Source organism: Pipistrellus hanaki (genome assembly GCF_964339955.1).
Source record: "Pipistrellus hanaki genome assembly, chromosome: 6".
NCBI lineage: Eukaryota > Metazoa > Chordata > Mammalia > Chiroptera > Vespertilionidae > Pipistrellus > Pipistrellus hanaki.
This window is the reverse complement of record NC_140508.1, coordinates 36,029,159-36,054,741: the sequence shown is the minus strand read 5'-3', so window position 1 is coordinate 36,054,741 and position 25,583 is coordinate 36,029,159. Positions and strand designations below refer to the sequence as shown.

Below are 25,583 nucleotides of genomic sequence, written 5' to 3'. Positions count from 1 at the left end.
TATATTTTTTTAAAAAACATATAAAAAAAAGAAAGTATAAACGGATCAAAAAGCCTGATCAAAATAAAGTCCTACAAATCACTTTCTCAGTTATACAGAATAAACACATTCCACCTTTCTACAATGTTCATCAGCTTCTTTAAACATTCTGAATCATAAATTAAATGTTATGTCAAGCTTCTGCAGCAAAATTCTACAATTTTTCCATGACCAAACCATTAGTCAGTGTTTCCAAAACATGTATAAAATAACATCTAATGCCCAGCAGGTGTAGCTCTGTGACTGAGCATCAACCTATGAACCAGGAGGTTATGGTTCGATTCCCAGTCAGGGGACTGTGGGCTCAATCCCCAGTAGGGGGCGTGCAGGAGGTAGCTAAACAATGAATCCCTCTCATCACTGTGAAGTATAGTAATTCCTCCTTTGGAAAACTGCTGTTTGAAACTGCTGTTTGAACTACTCTGTTATTCTTAGACAGTCTCTTATTCTGTAGGTCAACTCTGTTAATTTTAGATAGTCCCTTATTCTGTAAAATAACTGTTTTAGTTTGAATAATTGAAAAAGATAAAAACTTAGCTGTCTGACCTTGCAAGCTAGCCATTTGATGAAACAGGCTAATACTGATAATAATTCCCAATTCTCATGCCAAGTATTGGTTCATTATGTATTCAAGGTTACAAACTGTCTGTAACAATAACCCACACAAAGCTCTTTGTAAAATCTGCAGACAAAGAGATCAATAGGAAACTTCCTCTATGCTGGGGCTCAAAGATTTGGGAAATACCTCCCTTTGGGCCCCCAAGAATAAAGACTCCTAATTAATTGGCTCATTAAGGCGTCTCCTATGTGTCTCACTGATTTATAATACAACAATTGATGTTTCTATCTCTCTCTCCCCCTTTCTCTCTGAAATCAATAAAAATATATTTAAATAAATACATAAACTACTAATGCTTATTGAAACTTATCAGAGGTTAAGTGAAATCACCAAAAACCAAAACTAGAAATGTAATAAGCAGTTGAATTACTTTGATATTTTCTTGTTCTTTTCTATTTTTTTTTTTCCCTAATATTTTTATTGATTTCACAGATGAAGGGAGAGGAAGAAACATCAATGATGAGAGAGAAGCATTGATCGGCTGCCTCCTACATGCCCCCTACTGGGGATTGAACTCACAACTCAGGCATGTGCCCTTGACCAGAATCGAACCCGGGACCCTTCAGTGCGCAGGCCGACTGACATTCTATCCACTGAGCCAAACCAGCTAGGGCGTTTCTCTTTTTAACAAGATTAATAATAGCTATGATTTTATTGATTGTTTAATGTGCAGTCTCATGACAACCATGGAAAGTAGATATTATGCTCAATTTTCGGAGAAAAAGAAATAGGAGCTCAGAATACCCATGTTTATACTACATTGCTAGAGCTGGCAATCCAAATCCTATGCTTTAAATCATCACATTACTCCATTTTTCAAAAGCATAACCTTTTCAAATCCTAGTAGTATTAAAAAACACACCTTGCCGAAACAAGTTTGGCTCAGTGGTAGAGCGTCAGCCTGCGGACTGAAGGGTCCCGGGTTCAATTCCAGTCAGGGGCATGTACCTTGGTTGCGGGCACATCCCCGGTGGGGGGTGTGCAGGAGGCGGCTGGTCGATGTTTCTCTCTCATCGACGTTTCTGGCTCCCTATCTCTCTCCCTTCCTCTCTGTAAAAAATTAATAAAATATATTTTAAAAAAAACAAAAAACACCCACACCTTAGTTTCATATTTGTAGATGAAAACCTGCTATGTATCTAATCCATCTGAACACTATGAAATTGTCTAACAGAGACTGGCAGCGTTAATATTTAGTTATATTGCTAATTAACCTTCAACTATTTGTATAGCACACAAGAACTTCCTTTCCTTCTATTCTACTTGTGCTAACTGGGAAATCATAAGACTATGTATGCGATCCATTAAGGAGTGCGCCGACACTGAGAGTAATGAAGCAAGATCCGCAACATGAAAAGAGGGATAGCCTATACACACAGTATTATCCTCCCATCCCGTTTTTACAAAATGATAGGGAAAAGGCTCTCAAAATTGGCCCCCTCTATCTACTTCAGGGTCCCACTGTCAAAGGGTGACCCAAATAAGAGATTTTTGTCTTTTATACAAACATTTGTCCCTTCCTTTCTATTCCCATTACCACTTCTAGCCTGGTCTCCCTGCCTCCAGACCAGACCCCACCAACTCTAGTAAACACTGTAAACCTCAATATTATGAAATAAATCTCCATAAAATACCATCTGGTTTTGTCAGCCAACAGGGACTTGGCTATCCCAAAATAAGGATGATCTCTTAATTTTGCAAAACTTTCTCTTAATACCAGGCCCACACAAAGCCTCCTCAAACTAATATAAATTCCAAATAATCTCTTTACTGCACTTCCACCATCCATTCCCGCCTCTGCATCTTTGCCCATTCTGAATCCCAGTCTTAAATAGCTTCCCTTTTCCTCTCTGCCTTAGTTATTCCGCATACCCCTCATTCAGCCTAGACTACTTTGAGGTATTGCTGAAATCTTTATGTGGGTTAGGACTTTCTTCCCAGAGGGCAGGGAACAGGAGTTATGCTGCAAAACGTCAAGCTCCAGATCAGAGGTTGCAGAGAGGTAACCCACAGGAAAAATTCAGCCCACAGTGGTGATTTGTTTGGCCCACAATGTTTATATTATGAATTCATAAGCTGCCAACATTTAAAAATAAAGATTTCTCACAAAATCTGGATTTCCAGCCCAGGCCAGTTTGGTTCAATGGATCAAACATAGGCCTGCAGACTGAAGGGTCACAGGTTCGATTCTGGCCAAGGGCACCTACCTCGGCACCTCAGCACCATGGTCGCAGGCTCCCCCGGCCCTAGTCAGGGTGCATGCAGGAGGCAACCAGTTGATGTGAGACACCTCAATGTTCCTCTCTGTCCCTCCCACACCCTTCATTCTCTCTAAAAGTCAATGGAAAAATATCCTCGGGTGAGGATTAATCTAAATAAAAAATACAATGAAAATATATATATATCTTTTTTTTAAATCTGGATTTCTAGCTTCTCTTTAGAAAAAAATTAAGATGTTCATACCACATTTGGTATACACTTCCCACTAGATCAATGGTGAACCAAGCATTAAATTATATATTTTAAATGATTAAAATTGTAAATTTTACACCTCAATTTAAAAACAAAGAAGTTAAGGAACTTAGTCATATTGCCAAAATTCAAAATCAAAGAATCTAATTTCAGTAGACATGGTTAATACCTACAACATGATTCCTTTATGGATTAACATCCTTTCTTCTGTGACCAACTAAAACAAAGGATCAAAGGACTAAATTCTAGAGTCTACTCTGTCTTTGCACAAATGACTAAGCAGCAAACCAAAGTTCACCTAAATGCAGATGGCATTTCTTTAAAAAAAAAAACAAAAACCTCTGTAATTGACAGAGAAAGGGTTGTGGAATCCAATAAAATGTATTTTCTCAGAAAGCAAGTATGTTTTTAAGACATTTCTGGAGTGAGGTTAAGTTCCATGCCGATAAATTCTTTGTTTAAAATTTTAAACTGATGATATAGTACAAAACTTCTCTTTCCTGTGGTAGAGAGTCTATCAGGTTTATCAGTTTGCAGATATAAAAAAAAAAAAAAAAAAAATTGCAAGTTTCTTTTTTTTAAAATAAGGGAGAGGGATAGAGAGCTAGAAACATCGATGAGAGAGAAACATCGACCAACTGCCTCCTGCACAACCCCTGCCGGGGATGTGCCCACAACCAATGTACATGCCCTTGACTGGAATCGAACCTGGGACCTTTCAGTCCGCAGGCCGACACTCTATTCACTGAGCCAAACCGGTCTTGGCAAAAAATTGCAAGTTTCTTAAGAGCAGGGAATGCTTTTTCATCATGACTCCCTATAATGCCTAGCACTGAGCAACACTTAGCATATATTCAATTATGTTTGAACCAAGAAACCAAAGTTAATTATCTTAAGTTGCAATTCAATGCAATCCTTACAATATCATCTTGCTTTTTACAATAATTACTGGTGAACAAGTTTGTTTCCCTGACAAGAACACAAAATCCTTGAGGCAGTTTTTTGTTTTTTTAATGTTTTGATTGATTGTAGAGAAAAAGAGAGGGATTGAAAGATAGAAACATTGATGAGAGAAATATCATCAATTGGCTGTCTTCTATACCACATTAAACCTCCTACTAGGGATCAAGCCCACAATCCAGTGACCTCTTCATGGGTAAGGCAGGGGTTTTATATTAAGTGTCCCTTGGGGCCTAGCACCATAGGAGCTCTATAAATGCTGGCTGAACATTACAAACTTAACGTTTCTATACCTAGGCTTCCTACGAAGTCTCTCTACTAATGTTTAAAGTAGAACTTAAAATGGCCTCTCTATTATAAAGCACTGGATATTATTAAGTGCTATTATATTTCTGAAACAGTCCTATATTGTGATACAAAGCCCTGTAAAATTAGTAAGCCAGTGCATGAAGTACTAAGTATAATCAAAGCGTGAGCTAACTAGAAGGAATCCGAGCAATCATGTTCAATACTTTCAATACGCAAGTGAGGAAAGAGAGGCCCACAGAGATTTAAGTGAATTGCCCAAAATCACAGAATTTAAGTAACAAGCAATCCAAGGCTAGAACCAGGTCTTCTGAATACTGGCCCAGTTTTCTTTCCACAAAGAACTACTTTATGAGCTCAGGATGAAGTGGATACTTTTAGAAATATATATATATATTTTAATTCTGGTATGGAGAATCTTTCCCAGAACATGTTTTTTGTTTGTTTTTAATTTATCTTTATTGTGTTTTTTGTTGTTGTTTTTTTAAAAATATATTTTATTGATTTTTTAGAGAGGAAGAGAGAGGGATAGAGTTAGAAACATTGATGAGAGAGAATCATCGATCAGCTGCCTCTTGCACACCTCCTACTGGGGATGTGCCCGCAACCCAGGTACATGCCCTTGACCGGAATCGAACCTGGGACCTTTCAGTACGAAGGCCGATGCTCTATCAACTGAGCCAAACCGGTTTCGGCTAATTTCTCTTTATTGTTGAAAGTATTATAGATGTCCCCTTTTTCTCCCCAATGACTACCCTCGGCCCCCCAAGAACAAGCTTTTGTAAAGTATTATATCAACATTAAATAAATGAAAGCTGCCTTGCTCCTATACTGCAGATAGCACCAACTCCTTTCCCCCTTTTTTTGCTCTACATATGTATTTTTCATTTTCATTGTCAGGTCCTAAGAATTCTTCCTTTTATCATCTTATCTATCTACTTTTCCTCTTACTTATTCCTTTTCCTAGTATCTCTCACAATGCACCCTACCATTTCCTTGTTTTCTCTCCATAATTATAAAAAGGAACAGATTAAGTACACATTTGATTATAGCACTGACCTGGGACACTATTATAAGCAAATCATAGTACTTAATCTCTCAGAATTTATGGGGTAATTAGTTAACAAAAATTAAAATAAACACAAAGGATCACAAAGATAAGTAAATAATAAACATTGATGTTTACAGTGGAGACAGAGTCTAAGTATGGATGGAGCATTAAGCGAAGGGAAGTAGTAATGACAATGACAAGTGGCAGCAAGGTAAAGGTTAGGCAAACACAAGGCACCCTTTCCTTCCTACTCGGCCTTCTCACCCACCACCTCGTCTGCTTCAGGCTCCTCCCCAGCCCCGGCCCTTTTGGCACACGGGAGAGGCAACCAATCGATATGTTTCTCTCACATGGATGTTTCTGTCTTCCTCTCCCTTCATCTCTAAAAATCAATGGAAAAATATCCTTGGGTGAGGCTTGAAGGGAAAAACACACACAAAAAACTAAGGCCTTTTCTTTCCATGTCCTCCATTCTTTTCCCACTGCACCATGTTGCCTTCCTTTTTTACCATATACATGCACATGCCTAGACAAGTATAACCATTTACAAAGCAGCACAAATGGGGAAAGTGTGTATATATCTAAGGAAGCTAGAAAAACAGAAAAGTCAGAGGACCCATACATATTAAGAGCACAGTGTAGCTCACATGATAATTCTCATAGAGGAGCTTTGAGTTTCCAGATCTAAGTAGAAACTGCCTATTTCTTCAACCAACTGATATAAGCAGCACCAATAGTGCCTCTCTCCATACCTCCCATAGCAGTTACATGACCAGGGTTCACCCTCTGCACCATTCCTGTGCCACAACCTCTCTCACAGGCATGCCACCATACCTGAAGTTCTCACTGTTCAAGTCAGGAGTCAATTCTTTGGGTTAAGGCGTTGTCTCCAGAATGCCACTGTTAAATGCATGTTACCTGAGAGGAAAAGAAAGGTCCATTAATACATTGCTTCTATGGTTAAATGCATCAAACTAGCAATGACCTTGGGAATCAGATAACACAAGTTATTTTTTAAGTTTCAATGGATAGAGAAAATATTTTTTGCTTTTTAAATGTTTTACTGATTTTGTGCCGAAACCAATTTGGCTCAGTGAATAGAACGTCAGCCTGGGGACTGAAAGGTCCCGGGTTCGATTCCGGTCAAGGGCATGTAGTACCTTGGTTGCGGGCACATCCCCAGTGGGGGGTGTGCAAGAGGCAGCCGATCGATGATTTTCTCTCATCGTTGTTTCTAACTCTCTATCCCTCTCTCTTCCTCTCTGTAAAAAATCAATAAAATATATTTAAATGTTTTACTGATTTTGAGAGAGAGGAAAAGGGAGAAGGGATAGAGAGAAATATCAATGAAAGAGAAACATCATCTATCAGCTTCCTCCTGCACGCCCCCTACTGGGAATCGAGCCAACAATCAGGGAATTGGTCCAGATCAGGAACTGAACTGGTGACCTCTTAGTTCATGAGCCACACTGGCCAGGCTGGATAGAGAATTGTTGATGGGGCAGGCAGGGTAAGAGGGTGAGTAGCTGAAAATGACTCATACTTAGTATGAGATAATGCCCCCCTATGTACAACAGCTACATGGCAGAATGAGAATAGCCATATAAGCACGTACTCTACCTACTGGAGTTATCATAAGGACAGTCCCTGCAATTTGAAGATTCCTAGGGACAGAAAAAGAAAACACTCCAAGGATCTTCCCAGTTCTAGAAAGAAGCAAAAGAGCTGAGCTGGCAGCAGTTTTCCAAGGACAGTGCACTGCTAGACTGAAAAAAGATAGAGGTAGGAACAGCTTCCAGTTAACTACGTACTTCTAGTTATAAAGCTCGTATCCAGCATTTTTAACTGAGGGTCAGTCAACCTCCCAATGAGAGAATACTGCAATTCAATATTCAATTCCATACCCCTCCCCCCCTGCTAATTTATACTGACTGAAAGCCAGTATCATTTACAGCCACAAAAATCAACATGCCTTTACTGAGCGCTTATTATGAGCCCAGAATTTGGCTAGGTGCTATAAATACAGACAAAAAAACAACAACTTTATACACTTTTGCCTTAATTCATATACAGGAAACCAATCCCCAAAAACTCAAAATTGAGAGAGGTGAGAAACAAGGAAGGAAGTAACAACCAAAAACAACAACAGGTAACTATTTCTTATTAATACAAACACAAACTCCTTAAGCCAGAAGGAAAACAAAACTGACTTCTAGGTCAGAGTTCCTTGGTAAACTCTTCTTGCCCAAACAGCCAAGAGGTGCAGGTTAGGAAGCCCCCCTCCCCCACACACACACTTTCCCCCCTTTTGGCCTAACACTAAAAGCTCTTCAGTAGCACACATCCATCTTGGTACATTTTGGAGAACAACCCTAGATTAAGTTACAAAACTTGGTTCTAGTTCTCTTAACTAGTTCTATTTAGGTAAATAATTTAACCTGCGTTGGACTTTCTTTAAAAACAAACCGAAAACGAAGAGGATGAACTAAGAATGGTATATACTTGGCACATACACCTCTCACTGGAGAACTATTTCTACAGGAGACATCACCAATCGATCATAACTCGCCTTCCAGAGAACATATAAGACCGAAATCCTTCTCAACACATTGCTTCTAGAAGCTACTTCAAAGTGGAATTGGCCAATAAAACAAAATATATTTGCCACTGTGGATTAGATAATCTCTGCAATTTCTTCCAACTCTAAATTTTTAATACCAAGTTTATGAGGGCGGAAGAAAAATGCTTTCAAAGGGCTTACATCAAAAACGTTGACAGTTAGCCCTGGCTGGTTTGGCTCGGTGGATAGAGTGTTGGCCTGTGGACCAAAGGGTCCTTGGGTTCAATTCCAGTCGAGGGCACGTACCTCACTGCAGGTTCCTCCCTGGCCCGGGCCTTGGTGGGGGCTCATGCAGGAGGCAACCAATTGATATGTTTCTCTCAGATTAATGTTTCTCTTTCACTTTCCCTAAAAATCAATGGAAAAATATCCTCAGGTGAGGATCAACAACAAAAATAATAATGTTGACAGTTATAAATCTCAGTCTAATCTCCCAAGTTCTCCTCTAAATTGAACCTCATAAGGTTCTAATTTCTGAAAGATGATAATGAATAATCAGTCTGATACCATTAACATAGATGGCCTGGCAATATTATTCAGATTTGCTAATGGGTTCTTTTGACAGTAAAGTAGCCCTTTACCGAAACTGGCCCTAAAATATTCTCATCTAAAAGTATGTCAACAACATTGACCTAGTAAAGAACTAAACCCAACCCCTGGATCATTCCCCCACAGCCTCTCTCCAAGGCCAAGCCTTTTCCCTTCTCACCTAGACCTCTGCAATAGCCATTCTTCATTCTTTCACTTATCGGAGCAATCTTTCTAAAACACATATGACCTCATATCATTTTACCTGTTTAAAAATCAGTATTTATTGCTAACAACATAAAACAAGTTTTTAAACATTATACTTAGAACTCTTTATATTGTATAATGGCCTTTTTCCTTTCTGGCCTCACATCCCATAATGCTCTCCTTCCCCATCCCACCCTCTGTTCCCTGAACCTTTTCTCTTCCACAATCCTCTGCATTTACATACAGCATTAAGGTCTTTCCTCTGCCTGCCCTGTTCCTCCTTTTCCCCACCCCTTCACACTCCCACTCATCATCTAAGACCTAAATTAGTACAGGGGCAGATCCTGCATCTTTCTCTGGCCAACCCTCAGACAGACAGGTCACTTCCTCTCCTAAGTCAAAGCTGCTTCTGCTGTTCCTGGCATGTCCACAGTATGGTTAGCCCCCGTGGATCCCAAAGGCATCGGAAGTGCCTGGGGCATGTTTTAAAAGTAAATTCTTCAGATCCAAGCCAGAGATACTAAATCGATCTCTGGGGATGAGACCCTGAAATTTCTACTTTTAAAAAGTTCCCCTAAGCCGAAGCCGGTTTGGCTCAGTAGTAGAGCGTCAGTCTGCGGACTGAAAGGTCCCAGGTTCGATTCCGGTCAAGGGTGTGTACATTGGTTGCGGGCACATCCCTGGTAGGGGGTGTGCAAGAGGCAGCTGGTCGATGTTTCTCTCTCATCGATGTTTCTAGCTCTCTCTCTCTCTCTCCCTTCCTCTCTGTAAAAAAATCAATAAAATATATATATATATTTTTTAAAAAAGTTCCCCTAATTATTCTAATGATCAAACTTGGGGACTAGTTTGTCTATCTTCCAGTAGGTGTAAAGATTTTTTTTTAAGGAAATGTAGAAATGATTTGCAATAGAATACACCATAGAATATTCTGCACTGGTGTGGGTTTTTTGTTTTGTTTTGTTTTTTAACTTCATATCATATTCCTGTTGACTTGCCTCATGCTGAAGATGAAGGAACTCCTTTTGGACTCACACCCCCAAAACTTAGATTCATTGTTCAAAAAACACTGAATTTCCACCTTCATATCTAAATCTTAAAAATGAAGTAACTGTACCTTGAGGAAACCCATAAATACACAATGCAAGCTCTCTCACCAGCTCTGCCCTAAGAACTTTATTTCAGCTTAGTAATAAACCCTTAGCCGGCTTTTAGGGTGGAAATACACATTGCCTTCACATACTTCCGTCAGGTTAATATGCATTAGGAATAGATGATGGGGGCCCTCAATTAAGTGCAATGACAGGTAGCTGACTCCCGGTGCCTCCGCAATTTTCAAAGAAAAAAAAAATCCACTCTTCCTTCCCCATCCCTCACTCCCCAAAGAAAGCAAACTGAAACTGTAGAACACTGGCAGAAAATGTAACCAGATTTAAGATACAAGATAACCAAGAAAAGAAGCTACGTTGTTACTGGGGAATCACGGATTTCGGGTCGTAGGCACGTTCCCCTGGTTCCACCGCTCGGGACGCAGACCCCGGGGTTTCTCTCTCTGGGGACGCAGCCTGGACATCTGAGTCCCTCACAAAGTCATGAACTCATCACGTTCCGACCCTGAGAAAACGTTCACGCCTACTTTTTTTTTTTCTCCCTTTTTCTCCGCTGAAGAGAAGGGCCCTCTCGGGAGGGAGGACGGTGACAGTTCCACGTCTGCAAAACTCGGCGCCGGCGGGGCCGCGGCAGCAGCGGGCACCGCGGAGGCCGCCGGCCGGGACCACCCCGCGGAGGGACAATGGGGGGAGGAGTGAGAGAGGGGAGGGGAGGCAGCGGCAGCCGCGGGGCGAGGCCCCCCTCGCGATCGGGGGGCTCCAGGGAGTCTCGAGAAGGCCAGCCGGGCGGCAGGTGGGCCCAGCCACCGCCCCTTAAAGGGCCACGTCGCCCGCGCTGGCCGCGGCCGCCGGGCCCCGCGCAGAGGCCGGGCCGAGAGGCGGTGGCCCCGGGCAGGGCTGCGGGGCGCGGGGCCGGACCCTGCCGGCTCTCGCTGCGGCCCAGGCTCCCCATAACTTGGCGGCCCGCGAGGCGAGACGCCCCGGACGCCTCCACCCGAAAGTGGCCCTTCGGCGCATCGGGGCCGTCCCACCCCCCATCCGGCCCCAGCCGCTGGCCCGAGCTCCCCGGGCCCCCACAGGCACCGGCTCCAAGGGAAGGGGGAGCAGTCGCGGCTCTGGGGCCTGGCCTGCGCGCCACCACTCCTCCGCCCTCGTTCTCCTCAGACGTTCATCTCCCTTTCCCCCCAGAATTGCCCCCCAACCCGCCAGCTCTGGTGTTTACCGGGACTCGGGGCGGCGGCGACTCTTCAGTCCCTCGACTAAGATGGCAGCCGGTCCCAAGCCCGGACCACAGAGACTAGAGGGAGTTGGCGGCCAGTGCGCAGGCGCCCCCGGCTCGGGAGCGGCCGGCACTACAACCCCCAGAAGGCCCTGCGCGCCGGCCCGCAGCCTGCCCGGACTGGCGGCGACCGGCGAGCGCCGCGGATCGGTTTTCTTGCCTCCAGGAGCGAGGAGGGGTTCTTGGGTTGCTTGCAGCACCGCTAGGCTTTTTTTTTTTTTTTTTTTTTTTTTTTTTTTTAACACCCCCTCACACGCATACACACCAGAACCTCTAAAAACCGAAGCTATGACACCCAAACTGTAGTGTAAATCAGAAAAACCCGAAGGACTTAAATCTTAGACGTCTGGGCCCCACCCCCAGAGCTTCTAATTCAGATTTGGGATGGGATCCAATAATTTGCATTCTTGATTTCAGAGAGGAAGGGGTAGGGAAAGAGAAATAGAACCAAGATGATGGGAGAGAATCATTGACTGGCTGCCTCCTGCACGCCCCCTATTGGGGATCGAACCCCAAACCAGAGCATGTGCAACTGGGACCTCCTGGTTCATAGGTCAAGGTTCAACCACTGAGCAACACCGGCCAGGCAATCATTTGCATTTCTAAAAAAGCTCTCTGGTTTGCTCTGGTGGTGGATTATAGCTTAATTCTTACAAAAGTACCCTCCGGAGTTAATATTGATTGGTTTCAAATCCACCTTTTAACAGGGTCCGCTTAGGCATGATAAAAATAGCTTACACATAAGTGGAGCCAATCTGGAAGGTGTTCTAAGAGCTGATCAATAAGCTTCTTCAGTTCTCACAACAAACCTAGGAGGGAAGTACCTTCATTATCCTCACTTTACAGATGTAAATCAGGGAGTCTGGCTTTGAGCCCATCCTCAACTTCCTTCATGGGTTCTTTGTGAAAATGAATAGGCTATGCATTCAGACACAACTAAAGGCTTAGTAATTAGTGACCTTTGTTATTGTTGTTTAGCATGTTTCCTCCATCTGGAAAGACACTCACACTTTTCAAAGTACTTTTAAATCCTCCATGTCAATTTTCCTAAAATGTGTCTTTAGAAGAGCTTGTTAAAGACACAGATTCTTGCCGAAACCGGTTTGGCTCTGGCTCAGTGGTAGAGCATCAGTCTGCGGACTGAAAGGTCCCAGGTTTGATTCCGGTCAAGGGCATATACATTGGTTGCGGGCACATCCCCGGTAGGGGGTGTGCAAGAGGCAGCTGGTCGATGTTTCTAGGTCTCTATCCCTCTCCCTTCCTCTCTGTAAAAAATCAATAAAGTAAAAAAATAAAAAAATAAAAAAGATACAGATTCTTGGCTCAATGATTGAGCATCGATGTATAAACCAAGAAGTCACTGGTTCAATCCCCAGTCAGGACACATGCCTAGGTTTAGAGCTTGAGGGATGTGCAGGAGGCAGCCAATTGATATTGATGTTAATGTTTCTCTCATCAATGTTTCTATCTCTTTATCCCTCTCCTTCCTACTATCTCTTTAAAAATCAATTAAAACCATATTTTAAAGAGATTCTTGACCTCTACCACATTCAGATTCTCTTGGGCAGTGGTTCTCAAACGTTAGTGCCCATCAGAATTCCTAGTACCTTGAGGATTTTATTAAACCTTAGATTGCTGGGCTCCACCCATAATTCCCCATTCAGTAGGTCACCCTACAGTGAGCCTGAAAATATACATTTTTAATCAAGGACCACATTTGGAGAATCACTGCTGTAGGGCATTCTCAACTTTTTTTTTTCCAATTACAGTTTACATTCAGTGTTATTTTGTATTACTTTCAGGTGTACAGCATTGTTAGACAATCATATACTTTACAAAGTGATGTCCTGTCCCTTCCCCCCATATTTTAAATACCCACATGACATCATACATAATTATTACAATATCCCCTATATGCTGTATTTTTCATCCCTGTGACTATTTTGTAACTACCAATTTGTACTTACTTATTTTGAGAGAGAGAGGAAGGAGGAGGGTTGCCAGACTTAGAAAATATAAGTATAGGATGCTCACTTAAATGTGAATTTCAGATAAGTACAGGACAAATATTGATGTGACATACTTATACAGAAATTCTTTAGATTGCTTATCTAAAATTCAAGTTTAAATTTAAATTCAAACTTAACTGGGCAGCCTGCATTTTGTTTGGCAATGCTATTCCCAGTGCTTTATATGTTTTCCCCATCAGGTACGGTAAACTTAATTTCCTCCAAGGGACAGTAAGGTAAAAGAAAAAATAGCAGCGAATGTTTACTTTCTACACTGGAATTGCCAAATAGTCTTAAGCGCTTTAATACACTATCTCATCGAACACTCCCAGCAATCTGGGTGGGGGGCTCAGTCCCCCATCTATAACATGGGAATAGCGTTATGCCCTGTGGCAGGGGTCATTGTGAGGGTTAAGTTAGAGCAGCGGTCAGGCAAGCACAAAGCAAACACTCAATAAGCACAAAGCAAACACTCAATAAGCAATAACTGCCTAAACCGGTTTGGCTCAGTGAATAGAGCGCCCGGTTTGCAGACTCAAAGGTCCCAGGTTCGATTCCGGTCAAGGGCATGTACCTTGGTTGCGGGCACATCCCCAGTAGGGGGTGTGCAAGAGGCAGCTGATTGACGTTTCTCTCTCATCGACGTTTCTGGCTCTCTATCCCTCTCTCCTCCTCTCTGTAAAAAAATCAATAAAATATATTAAATAAATAAATAAATGAGACTCCTGTTTGTTTCATCAACAGGAATATGGATATACTGTGGCATGTTAATTCCTACAGTGGAATACTACTAAGCAATAAAAAAGAATAAATTAGCCCAGCCGGTGTGGCTCAGTGGTTGAGTGTCGATCTATGAACTAGAAGGTCACGGGTTCGATCACCAGTCAGGGCACATGCCCTAGTTATGGGCTGGAACCAGTAGGGGGAGTGTAGGAGGCAGCTGATCAATGATTCTTATCATTAATGTTTTTCTCTCCCTTCTTCTCTAAAATCAATAAAAATATCTATATTTTTAAAAAGAGCAGTGTTGGGGGCAGCTGGGGAGAGGTCAATGGGGAAGGGGAAGGAGACTTATGCAATACATTAAACAATAAAGAATTTAAATTAAAGATAAATAAAAAGAACAAATTACTAATATATAAAATAAAATACACAAATCTCAAATATTATGCTAAGAGAAATAAGCCTTTTACGAAAGAGTACACCCTATATGAGTCTATTTGTATGATGTTCCAGGAAAGGTAAAACCTACTCGGAGGTGAAAAAAAAATCACAATAGTGGTTGCCTCTGGACGGGAGGAATTTTGAAAAAGTTCTTTTAGGATCTTGTTAGGGGTGTGGATTACACAGTTGTATACATTTAACAAAATTCAGCAAATGGTATAACAGAGATCACTGTGTGTAAATTTAACCTCAAAAAATAGTTTGAACTCTAGTTAATGATAAGCATTGTTTCGCGGTGAATTCTGCAGTTGCTTTGAAATGTATAAAAAAATAAGAGGAGTGGGTGGAGGGATGGAGGGATAGATGAAGGAGTTAATAAATGTCAAAGCAAATGTAGCAAACTGAACCACTGTAGAAGCTAGGTGGCGGGAAATGGATGTTCACTGTATAATTCTTCCAACTGCTCTGCATGTTTGAAATTTCTCGTAATAAAATGTCGGGTGAGGAGGGGGAAATCCTGCAAAGCAAAATGCAGCCCAGCATCAGGCTGGATCTGTGACCCCCGGATCCACTCCCAGGCAGCTCCATTTCCCACCTGCTTCTCTCTTTTAGCTATAAACCCGGGACCTCAAGCATGATTTTATTTCCAAAAGCTCTCTCTTATTGCCTCGGTCCCAATATTCCTCCTAAGTGGGTTTCAGTCTCCTCTGTACTATTTTCTTGCCGTATGACCAGGCCTTTCTTGGCCTCTGCTGACATCTGGAAATTGGGAGTCTCATATGTTTTCCTAATCTAAACGCAGCCGACTGGACCATTTCATCTTTAAGATTTCCTCCCTCCTCAAACCATATTCAAGGTAAAAAACAAAACAAAAAAACAACCTGGTCTCATCTATCCCTGAATTTCCTCTGGCATGGAGTAACATCTTAAAGATACTCAGAAAATGCCTGAATGAAAACTTCTTTATTGAGGAGACAGACACATTTACTGAGTGCTCACTATATGCCCTGTACCAGACGTGCCTATATTCCTTCCCAGTGAGGTAGGATGTATGGCAATTACCACTTTTCTAGAGGTGAAAACAGAGTTTCAGAAGGGTCAGGTGACTTGCCAAAATTCACAGAGAATGCAAAAAACAGACCTGGAACTTAAACCCTGGGCTGTGTCTTTCAACCACTTCACAATGGCCTCTTCTTGGATCAATGGAAAAGCGAGACCTTGTGCTCTGCTGCATCTGCTGCGAGGATGAAGACCACTCTCAGTAGTCAGACTGTGGACGAGCCAGAAAACGTGGCCGTCACCCCAGAGGCACCCTGGGGAGGGACTTCACTCACATTAATGCAGAACTTGGTCATATTGGAAAGAAATAGAAGAGGTTCCAGGTTGATAAATGGTGGGAAAATAGAAAGGAATTGGCTACTATTTGCACCATCTACAATCAAGGGTGTGATACTGGGCTGCCATTACAAGATGAGGTCTGTGTACACTCACTTGCCCATCAATGTCATTATTCGGAAACATAGTTCTCTTATTGAAATCAGAAATTTCTTAGGTGAAAAACACACTCGCAGGGTTTGGCATGAGGTCAGGCGTAGCTTGTTTAGTATCTCAAGCCCAGAAAGATTAGTTAATTCTTGAAGGAAATGACATCGAATTTGTATCAAATTCAACTGCTTTGATTCAGCAAGCCAAAACAGTTAAAAACAAGGATATCACAAAAATTTGAGGTGGTATCTATGTTCCCTAAAAAGGAACAGGCCAGCAGGCTGATGAATAAGATCTAAGTTGTTCAGCTATAGAAACAGTAAGATGTCGGATGATTCCTCAGACTTATTTGTGATATTTTTAAAAAATACATATTTTATTGATTTTTTACAAAGAGGAAGGGTGAGGGATAGAGTTAGAAACATCGATGAGAGAGAAACATCAATCAGCTGCCTCCTACACTCTCCCTACTGCATATGTGCCTACAATCGAGGTACATGCCCTTGACCAGAATCAAACCTGGGACCCTTGAATCCGAAGGCCAATGCTCTATCCACTGAGCCAAATCAGGTAGGGATATTTTTGATATTTTAAAGATGCATATATTGATTGGGGTGGGGGGGTTTGAGGTACATGAAAGACTTTATGCTTCTCTGTATCTTTCAGATTTTCTGTAATAAATATAAATGTATTTTTTCAAACTTATATAAATACATCGCCTAAATTAAAGGGAGGGGGGTGTCTTGAAAACCATGGAGAAGCTTTCAACTCATAGCTCTGTTTACATCCTGATATTACTACTTACTAGATTTTATTTATTTATTTGTTTGTTTGTTTGTTTGTTTATTATTTTAAATATATATTTTATTGATTTTTTACAGAGAGGAAGGGAGAAAGATAGAAACATCGACGAGAGAGATTCATCGATCAGCTGCCTCCTGCACACCTCTGGGGATATGCCTGCAACCAAGGTACATGCCCCTGACCGGAACCGAACCTGGGACCCTTCAGTCCGCAGGCCGACGCTCTATCCACTGAGCCAAACCGGTCTCGGCTACTTACTGGTTTTTAAAATGCCATTGTGCCTTTAAACATGCAATCTTCACAGTAAAAATATTTATCATGAGATACTAATGCCATGACCTAGAACATTATTATTAGCCAACTGCACTGAGGAGCAGCTCTGAGGTGAGAGTCACACCTGAGATTTCTGTGCAGCCCTTCCCTCTTGAACTCCCTGCTGTTTATAGACCTGGTGATGTATTAGAAGACGTGTTTTTAAAAAGCCACTTACTTTTTAAAAAGTTACCGAATGTGAAAATAGCAGTTCTGTGATGGGTGTCTTCCATTTTGATTTCACAAGTAGAGAAAAACACTAAGTGAGCTGGACTTCAAATGATTGCCTTGGGCAGGGACTCCTGCCTGCTGTCATCGCTCAGAACCTCTTCTGGAACAGGCCCCTCTGCAGCCTTTCGCAGGGGGGCTCCTGCACTTGGTGGCCTGAGCGTGGACACCCCACGGGCGGACACTGCTGCTCTCCACAGGGACCAGCGTCGGCACAGATGCCACACTGTGAAGCACCTCTTTAGACGCCTTCAGGTTCGAAAAACTGGTTTTGACTGGAGGGTTTTGATACACATTTCAAGTGGCCTTTTGTGCAATAAAGGTTGGAATTCAGGGATTCAAAGCATGTGCAGAGCCTTCCCAGGGAGGTACAAGGTCTCAGGCTGCCTTTGTAGGTACTTTCTGGTCTAGCAAAGCCTAGATGTTATTTTTTAAAAAATGTTTTTATTAATTTGAGAGAGAGAGAGAGGAAGGGAGAGGAATAGAGAAATAGAAATATCGATGGCCTGCCTCCCATAAGCCTCCTACTGGGGATCCAGCCCGCAACCTGGGCATGTGCCCGATCAGGAATCAAACCTGCCAACTCTCGGTTCAATCACTGAGCCTACTCCGGCTGGGCTAGATGTTATATTTTAGAATTAACTTTCTCTCCTGCCCAAAAAGACAGCTTTCTTAACACATTCCAAAAGTCAAAAATAAAAATAAATAAATAAATAAATAAATAGCCATAAAGTTCTCTCTGCACCTCCTCCTGCAGTTTTTGGGAGAAATGCAAGTCAGACAAGCACTGCAGGACTGAGAAACTTCCTTAGAAAATAACAGCGGTCAGAACACCTAGTCCTGCTCAGTCCTCAATCCCCCCTTTCCTGGCTTTCAAAGCTAATGTTGTCCTTCCCCCAGGAAAGACCATGGGCCCATCTCTACAGACTGCACGTCAGGGTCATTTCTTACCCACAGTTTTTACTGGATATGTCTATCCTAAACATCTTTTTTTTTTTTTTTTTTTTTTTTTTTTTAATTAAAGCCATGCCTGTGAATTCCTCCGGCAGAGACAGATCAAGAAATAAACATCCAGGTCACCTTATGCAATATGCAAGCCGGGAAGGTGTGTCAGACCAGAAATGCTCCTGAGAATCTCAGAACTCATCCCAGATTCAAGTAAACTTCTCCTGAGGTGGCACAAGGTGTGATTTGAAATACAAAGGAATGTGTGACCTTGTTTCCAGGCCTTGAGGACAATCAAAACTTAGAGGGAAGAGGGGCAGGTCCTTCAAGATCTGCATTAAAGCTATTTCCTTATCTGTAGAACAAGACTAATGTACTTTTCCCTCTTGGGGCTGTGGGAACGATAGAATGAGAGAGCATTAGCACAGAGCGGAACAATAACAAGTTAGGCAACTGTGTCCCGGAGAGGTTTGACAGCTTGCCCGAGAGCAGCTAGTGCCTGACGGAATCAAGATTGGAATTTGGTCATTCTAAACCGAGAGCCTCTTTGTTAACCTTTAAGCCAGTATCGTCTAAGGGGTTGTGCATTAATGGACGTACACAAGATGGTTTTAGGTGGTTCCATAAATGGCCATTAAAAAAATACTTTTTCCTTATGAAAAATTTCAATGATATCTAAAAGAACATAGTATAGTACATTTCCAGCTGCACCCAGCATCAAATATCAACGTATTAACAATAGCTTTCATCCTTTACCTTAACTAATAGCTTATTTGGAAACAAATACCAGATGGCATATCATTTTTATCAATAAATATTTTGGTACATTGTATGATAATTTTTTTATTTTAGTAGCTTTGTTTCTTAGTGTGTATACTGAAACAGTAGGTAACAAATTCATTCATCTGATCGTTTCACAGATAATGCTTAGGATGTGGCTAAAGTAGGAATTTAGCAAATTAAAACTATTGAGTTGCTATACTTTCACTATTAGATCTGTAATAAGATAGTAAGAAACTAGGAAAATCCAGAACAAGCAGAATAGGGAAACTAAGACAGATAGTTAAACAGCAGTTTGCAGCCACCTAGTAAATACTATCTTCTCCAAACCAAGGACACTTAAGAATAAATGGTTTGGCCGGGCTGGTGGGGTTCAGTGGTTGAGCATTGATCCAGGAACCAGGAGGCCACTGTATGATCACTGGTCAGGGTGCATGCCTCAGTTACGGGCTTGATCCCCAGGAGGGGGATGTACAGGTGGCAGTGGATTGATGATGCTCTTTCATTAATGTTTCTATCTCTCTCTCTCTCACTACCTCTCTCTGAAATCAATATATATATATAATGGTTTAAACTTCTCCCCAACCAGAGGGTAAATAGCTTAAATCACCCTACTCAGGGAGATAGATAGCAGAAATCCAGTTAGTGCCATTTGTGCCAACCATATGCAAGGACAGATGAAGTTAAGGGAATGAATCTCCTTTTGGCACAGCAGCATGAAGCTGATGAATATCCTATTGATCCTCCCCTTAAATCTCCCCTAAACAACCAACTTTTAAAACTCCTGAAAGCCGAAACCTCTTTGGTTCAGTGGAGAGAGTGTTAGTCTGCGGACTGAAGGGTCCCAGGTTCGATTCCGGTCATGGGCATGTACCTTGGTTGCAGTCACATCCCCAGTGGGGGGTGTGCAAGAGGCAGCTGATTGACGTTTCTCTTTCATCGATGTTTCTAGCTCTCTATCCCTCTCCCTTCCTCTCTGTAAAAAATCAATAAAATATATTTAAAAAAACACGCCTGAAAAACTAAGGTCCCAGTATGCTCTCCCTCCAGAGAGCACACCCTTCCCTCTCTCCTCCCCATAGGCATGTATCTCCTCAAGTCCACGGGACCCCACAAGACTTACAGCCAGAGGAGTAAGGGGCAGCAGCAGCAGCTCGTTGTAGGCTAGACTCTGCATCTGTCCCCAGGCCCCCTTTTCTCTGGCTTCCCAGTGAGCCAGAGCAGCCCAGCCGAGGCTTTCCTGCTGCTTCTTCTATAACCTTTCTTGTTTCACTGTGTTTTTGCTGTGGTCAATAAATTCTTGCTTGCTTTTCTGAACTTTGTCTCTTGATTGAAATCTTTCCTTCAAGAAGACAAGAACCGAGGTCTCATCGTCTTGCCAGTCACAGATTGGTCAGGAACAAGAAGTCTGATATCTGAGAGTGTTAGCAAGGACGTGAGAAACAGCCAGGCTCACTGCTGACTGTTGTGATGCCAGCCGTGTGGAGGGAAGACAATCTGACCACACGTATTCAAATTTAAAATACAGATGTTCGCCCTAGCCAGGTGGCCCAGTGGGGTGGAGCTTTGTCCCATACAACAAACCAATTCCCAATCAGGGCACAGACCCAGGTTGCAGTATTGATCCTCCAACAGGGCACGTGAAGGAAGCAACCATTCCGTGTTTCACATCGATGTTTCTCTCTCTCCCTCTGTCCCTTCCTCTCTCTAAATCAATGTTAAAAAAATAAAATAAATACATATGTTAAAATATCTACATGTAAAAGGATAAACTATACCCCTGTTTCACATAATACACAAAAAATAACTCTAAGTAGATCAGGAACCTAAAGAGAAGAGTTAAACAATAGCATTTTTAGAAGACATTGGGGAAAGGTCTTTAAGACCTTGTGTTAGGCAAAGGTCTCTTAAATATGAAATCAAAAGCATTATTCAGCCGAAACCAGTTTGGCTCAGTGGAGAGAGCGTCGGCCTGCGGACTGAAAGGTCCCAGGTTCGATTCCGGTCAAGGGCATGTACCTTGGTTGCAGGCACATCCCCAATGGGGGGTGTTCAAGAGGCAGCTGATTGATGATTCTCTCTCATCGATGTTTCTAACTATCTCTCTCTCTTCCTCTCTGTAAAAAAATCAATAAAATATATATTTTTTAAAAAGCATTTTTCATAAATTGATAGCCAATAAAAAATAAATTAGATAATCAAAATTCAATATTTTTGTACTTCAAAGGACAGCATTAATAAATTGTTCAATTTTAGTGGGGGGGGGAGAGGGGCAAAAAAAAATCAATAAAATATGTAAAAAATAAATAAATAAATAAAAATAAAGTAAAAAAAATTGTTCGATTTTAAACTGTTTAAAATTAATTTTTAGAGCGAGAAAGAGAAACATTGATTTACTGTTCCACTTATTTATCCATTTATTCCTTGATTCTTGTATGTGCCCTAACGTGGGATCGAACACCACAACCTTAGTATATCAGGATGACGCTCTCACCAACTGAGCTAACTGGCCAGGGCCTGAACTGGCCAATTTTAAATAGTTAATTTTATGTAATGTGAACTTCTCTTTGATAACCCTTTGAAAAAATGTTAAAGAGTTTTAAAAACTGATTTAAGAGAGAGAGGAAGGGATAGGGAGAGAGAAACATCCATGTGAGAGCAAAACCTTAATCAGCTGCCACCTGCATGCCCCTCCTGGGGATCAAGCCCATAACGTGGGCATGTGCCCAGATGGGGAATCCAACCAGCAACTAAATAACACCCAACCAAGTGAGCCACACTGGCCAGAGTCAATAACATTTTTTAAAGAGACACCATTAAGGAAATGAAACACAGTGACAGATGGGGAGAAAATATGTGCAAAACACATGTATGAAGAATTTGTATTCAGAATATACAAGGAACTCTTGAAACTCAGTAAGACAAAAGAATCGAATATGCATTTCACCAAATGAGGTACAGGTATGGCCAATAAGCACATGAAAGAATGTCTATGGCCTGGCTGGGTAGCTCAATTAGTTAGAGTCGTCCCAATAGGCCAAGGTTGAGGGTTCAATCCCTGGTCAGGACACATACAAGAATCAACCAAGAAATGCATAAAAAAGTGGAACAACAAATTTATGGGTTCTTTTTTCTCTCTTTAAAATCAATAAATTAAAAAGAAAGAAAAGATGTCTAACATCATTAGTCATTAGTGAAATGCAAATTAAAAATACAAGAAGATTTTTAAAAATACAAGGCCAACGCTTGAATCTGCAGGCCAATGCTCTATCCACTGAGCCAAACCTGTCTTGGCAAAAAAAGTTTCTTTTTTTAAAAAAAATATTTTTTTATTTTAGAGAGGGAGAGGGAGAGAGAGAAAGAGAGAGAAATGTTAGAGAATCATTGATTGGCTGCCTCCTGTACATCCCCTACTGGGGATGGACCCTGAAACCAGGACATGTGCCCTGACCCGGAATCAAGCCATGACCTTCTGGTTCATGGGTCAGCCCTCAACCACAGAGCCACACCAGTAGGACAAATGTCTTGGTTTCTTGAAAAGTTAAACATAAATTTGTCAAAAAGATTAAACAATTCCACTTCTATGTATCTACCCAAGAAAAAAAATTTTTTTTTAATATATCCCCCAATAACTTTCATGTGAATGTTCACAGCAGCAAAAGTGGAAAAACACACACACACAAAACTCAGAAGTCCATCAGTTGGTGAATGGATACAAAAAAGTGCTATATCCATACAATGGAATAGCATCTGTAATAAAAATAAGCTATTGCTATAAGCTATGTCATAGAGGAATCTTAAAAACATTAAGCTAAATGAAAAAGCCAGACACAAAAGATCACATGTTGTATAATTCCATGTACATGAAATGGCCAGAAAAGGCAATAGCGACAGAAAAGTGAGTAGCTGCCTGGAGCAGGGGGGCGGGAACAGGAACTAACTGTAAGTGACCATGAGGGATCTTATTGACATGATGAAATATTCTAAAAACAGACTGGGATGATAATTGTACAACTCAATAAATTTACCATAAATCTTTGAAATGTACCTTAAACTGGGTGAATTTTATGATATGTCAATATAACTCTATAAAGTTGTTTTAAAAAACACATATGCCAATTGTTCCAACAGTTCCATCTTTAAGAATTTACTTTAAAAAAATTAATATATATTTTTTATTGATCTCAGAGGAAAAGGGAGAGGGATAAAGAGATAGAAACATCAGTGATGAGAGAATCATTGATCAGCTGCCTTCTGCACACCCCCTACTGGGGATTGAACCTGCAATCTGGGCATGTGCCCTTGATTGTAATCAAACCCAGGACCCATCAGTCTGCAGGCCAACACTCTGAGCCAAAACTGGCTAGGGCTGATTTCTTTTTTATATTTCTATGTCTCTGCTTATCTTTTTGGACATGTATACTACAGTTATAACAATAACTGGGGGAGAGAAACCAAGATGGCGGCATAGGGTAGACACTGAATGCAGCGGAGTCTCGGGTTGGTGCAGACAAGCTTTGTTTTCCCTTCGGCTCCTCCCCAAATCTGGCAGTAATGGCCTCTGGCTTCACCTACCTCCGAGAGATCTCTGCCCACTGCCTGACAGTCTGGCCTCTCCCTGACTGGGGCCGTCTATCAGAACAATAAGGTGATTCTGTTTTCCTCTTGAACAAGAAAGTCAGCCGCGCATTAGCTGTCCGCCCTCTCCGCGCGCCAGGAGTAAACCAGCGCCTTTTCGCGCACAGTTCTCCGCACCTTCACAGTTCCTGAGGTTCATTGTGCCTTCTCTCTCCTTCCCAGATGGCAGAGCCTCCTCTCAGCTAGCCATCCGGCGCTTCAGGGCAATGCCTCCCCTGTTTTCCAGTTCTAAATTCCAATTTGTTGTGGTAGGCTGCATTTGGGTGTCTACCCTATGCCGCCATCTTGGTTTCTCTCCAGCAGCTGTTCCGAGGGGTCAAATCCATCCCCCTCCCTGGCTTCTCCCACCCTGGCCACACCAATGACCTGATGCTCATCAAGCTGAACCAGAAAATCATGAAGATGAAGAAGGCCGGGCCCATCAACATCTCCTCCCACTGCCCAGCCGATGGCACCGGCTGCTTGGTGTCTGGCTGGGGGACAACCAGCAGCCCCCAAGTGAACTTCCCCCAAACCCTCCAGGGCCTGGAAATCACCGTGCTGAGCTGAGAGAGGTGCAAGGAGGCCTACCCGGACCAGATCGACAACACCATGCTCTGTGCCGGCGACCAAGCGGGCAGAGACTCCTGCCAGGGTGATTCCGGGGCCCCTGCAGGGCCCGGTGTCCTGGGGGGACTTCTCCTGCACACAGCCCGACAAGCCCGGGGTCTACACCCACCTCTGCGTGTTCACCGAGTGGATCCGGGACACCATACTCGCCCACTCCTGAGGCCTCCCAGGCCCCCTGCACGCCCTCTCGCGGGTGCAGGGACCCGACACTCCTTCCAGACGCCCCATTTCCTCCCCGAGGATGTGGGGGATGTGACCTCAGCCCCCCGATTTCCAGGGCCTCCCTTCCCCAACCAGGGACTGACCCCATCTCTGCAGCTGGCTCCCGGGGGCCCTGCCCTGCAAAGGCCAGAAATAAAGCGTCCAAGGAGAAGTGGGGGGAAAACAAACAAACTGTAAAGACATTTAATAATAATAAAAAAATAAATAAAAGCAAATTCTGTTGATCAGACCTCCTAGCAATGTGTGTCCTGCGCAGCGGCAAGATGACATGGATATCCTCTGCCCAGCGGGACGGGCAGGGTGGAGAGGGCGCTGGTATGTGCCCCGCCCCAGATAAGGGGGATACCCCTCACCTGGCAGGGGAGTGGCCCCTTCCAGGAACCAGCACACCGTGGGGCAGAGGGAAACAGTCCGTCAGAGTCTCTGAGGGGATTAACGGGGAACTATTTCTGTTCTGTCTGCCCTCCTCAGACCTCTGCCTCGGGAGAAAGTGTGCAGGAAGGTACCGTCAGAGCTGAACTGCAGGGAAAATGAAACAGATACCCACCTCCCGGGTGTGGTTACGTCACCCTCGCTCCAGGCCCTCTGCTTCACCTTTGCTCTCGGTGAATAAGGGCCATAAAACAACACGGCCACACTGGCTCCCATCAACAAGTGTTTGTTCTGAGCCAAACCCTTTCCAGACATCATTCAACCGAGACAGGCCAGGAGGCCAGGACAAGTGGGATAGGGAAACGGAGAGAGAGAGCTGAACAAACTGGCCGAGCCATGTACATCCCGGTTCAGAAGGTCACCTTCCCAGCAAAACATCGAAGCCTCGGGTGCATTTCAGCTCCGGGCCCAGAAAAGCCACAAAACCCGGCGGGCAACGCTAGGACTGGCTGCAGTGACTGACAATCAGCCCCCCACCCTCCCCGCCCCAAGAGAACACACCTGAAAAAGTGATGAATATTCCGCTGACACCCTCCCCTGGGAGGCTGCCCAAGATTCCCACCGACCAACCGGAGAGAAAGAAAAGCCTCAAGACCAAGGACCCGGAGTGCTCTCTCCCTTTGGGGAGCAGCCCGGCCCCTGCCTTCCCTCCTGCTTCCCGCTCCCCCCCTCCCCCGCCACCGCGCATCTCCTGCACTCAGAGGGTCCCCGAGACTACAGCCAGCGGGGCGGTGGTCATGCGGGCTCATCCCCTGAATCTGTCCC

The 25,583-nt window shown here is 43.0% G+C and overlaps 1 protein-coding gene and 1 pseudogene across 2 annotated transcripts in view; one reads left to right on the top strand and one right to left on the bottom strand.

Moving 5' to 3' along the window:
* ITCH (itchy E3 ubiquitin protein ligase) overlaps positions 1 to 11,250 on the bottom strand; it is a 75,118-nt gene extending 63,868 nt beyond the window's left edge. Inside the window, exons 1-2 of the mRNA XM_084888549.1 lie at positions 11,134 to 11,250; positions 6,282 to 6,365 (exon numbers count right to left, since the gene is read on the bottom strand). The gene's annotated coding sequence lies outside the window, so the exon portion shown is untranslated. The remainder of the gene's footprint in view (positions 1 to 6,281; positions 6,366 to 11,133) is intronic.
* An 8,751-nt stretch (positions 11,251 to 20,001) lies between these two features.
* LOC311624704 (kallikrein-5-like) lies at positions 20,002 to 24,324 on the top strand (annotated as a pseudogene). Its single transcript has 2 exons — positions 20,002 to 20,076; positions 23,808 to 24,324. The product of its transcript is annotated as a kallikrein-5-like (transcript).
* The last annotated feature ends 1,259 nt before the right edge of the window (positions 24,325 to 25,583 follow it).